At 34.1% G+C, this 2,303-nt stretch overlaps 1 pseudogene; it reads left to right on the top strand.

Annotated features, from left to right (window-relative positions):
• The first annotated feature begins 225 nt into the window (after positions 1 to 225).
• LOC109127189 (putative lipid-binding protein AIR1 pseudogene) lies at positions 226 to 829 on the top strand (annotated as a pseudogene).
• The last annotated feature ends 1,474 nt before the right edge of the window (positions 830 to 2,303 follow it).

Raw genomic sequence — 2,303 nt, 5'->3', positions numbered from 1 at the left:
CCAAGGCACCAACTAGGTTATACGTTCGTTAAAATTATAACCATATACATTTAGAGATTACCAGCTCATTTGAAGAATGATGAAAATTAAGTTTTATTAATAATCGAATCTTATCTTTAAAAAAATTAGTCAACTCATCGGAACCTTCACATTTGTCTCCTAGTGAAAACCTTCACATTTCTCTCCTAATGAAAACCCTATAAATACCCACTAAACACTTAACATTTCTCTCCACCAATCTCAAACAAACTTAAACTCACTACTACTTCTTAAGCCTTTTCAACTCCACAAAACAAATGGCTCCAAGAACCTCCCTTGCACTCTTCCTTTCGCTCAACCTCCTCTTCTTCACTTACACCACTGCGACCACAGGGACTTGTCCTGATAATACCCTGCAGGTCGCTCTTTGCGCAAATGTGCTCAAGCTAGTGAACATAACATTGGGAAGCCCACCTGTACAACCATGCTGCACTCTCATCCAAGGCTTGGCTGACCTTGAGGCCGCAGCCTGCCTCTGCACTTTGGTCAAGGCTAACGTTCTTGGACTCAACCTTAGCCTTCCCATCGATCTCACCGTTCTCCTCAATGTTTGCGGTAGAACCGCTCCAGCGAACTACCAGTGCTTGTAAGTTGAACACTTATAAATGAATGAATCATACAGTTGATGTTTTGTTTTATTTACGTTCTCATGCAATAATAATGGATAATGTGGTTGTGTGTGTGTAATCGGCAAGTTTGCACTCCTTTGTTTCATTGTTCCTCCACTTCCTCTTTGTAACTTTGTCTTACGGATATGATTAATAAAAGTATGAATCGATGTCGTTGTTTATATGCCTATCTTAAAAACCAAGGTGACATTATGCTGTAATACTATATATATATATATCACTACAAAAACATGTCATTATTAGTATTTCGTTGTAAACATTAAGACATGTAACATCATGCAGACAGAAAGGAAACTGATTAATATAAGTATCAAACTAGACAAGATATCATGCTATGTCTTACACCAAGGTGATGTAACTTACCATTATACACTTGTTTTACTATCACAAATATATGATATGCTCAAATTAAACCCCAGAGCTACTCTCTCAAATTAAGAGATCACTGCAGTACTTAGGGGTCGAATACCACAAGGACTCAGGTCTACACAATAAATTATAGAGTTTTTTAATTATGATAAACAGATTAAATTGAATTAAAATAAACAATGCAAAATATTAAATAAAAGTTGTTGTAAATTCAGAAAATCAAAAAGCTAGACCTAGGGAATTTCTCAGGAAATTATGAATTATTAAATCAGGGAATAAATAGGATTTAAGCAATTAAGAACAGATCTAGAACTCTAAACACTTTTGTAAATTAAATCAGTTCTCACTGCAAATAATATCTAAATTTAAAACCGGAAAATCCAAATCTCTATGCAAATTCTAGGTAATAAATCAGCTTTAAAAACAGGATTAGATTATTCACAAAATCACTAAATCAAATCTCTTTGCCGAAAGTAATTTTGTTCATCAAAAGGTTTTATCAGGAAAATCAATTATATTCTCATATCAATTTAATTTTCCTAGGTTATTAATTCTATATGGCCAATCAAGAAATAAAATGAAGGACAACCTATGATGAAGATCTAGCAAGATAATGAATCCTAAATAAACAGATCTAATAAATCATAAAATCCCTGTGAAAAACACTAAACCTAACAAGCAAACTACTCAGACCTAATCAATGAAGAACAAAACATCTTTCTAAATAATAAGCAATTGAAATTAAAAGAGTAAAGAGGGAGTTCAAGAATTCTTCTCTCAAAACAGTTCAGATCTCTCTCCCAAAAGCTCTCAAAATCTCTCAGGGTTGCAGGAAAAATAAAACTTGATAGAAAAAGACTTAATGGTTTGCAAAACCTAAAAATACTATATATATATGTCGTAAAACACGTCAGGGACTTGTGTTACAATTTTGGAAAACTTTGGGACAGATTTGTAAAACTTTCAAAACTTGGTTTTTTTCTCGTTGGCAACAAGGGTGTCGATCGATGCCATATAGGTGTCGATCGATGCCTTCTCTCATATTCGACTCCAAGCTGATTTTCCGAATTAAAGCTTTAAAATGATCCAAATTGCTCTATTTTGCTCAATCCATGCCAAAATCCTAGAAAACCTGTTAAGACTCAAAAACATCCTAGAAACACATCAAAAGACACTAAAAGACTCTTTATATCATGGTTAAAAACCACCTAAACCATGATATATCAACTCCCCCAGACTTAACCTTTGCTTGCCCTCAAGCAAAAC

The sequence above is a fragment of the Camelina sativa genome, chromosome 2 (genome assembly GCF_030686135.1).
Source record: "Camelina sativa cultivar CO46 ecotype springtype chromosome 2, ASM3068613v1".
Lineage (NCBI taxonomy): Eukaryota > Viridiplantae > Streptophyta > Magnoliopsida > Brassicales > Brassicaceae > Camelina > Camelina sativa.
Note: the sequence above shows the minus strand (reverse complement) of the source record. Positions and strands in the feature narration are given on the sequence as shown.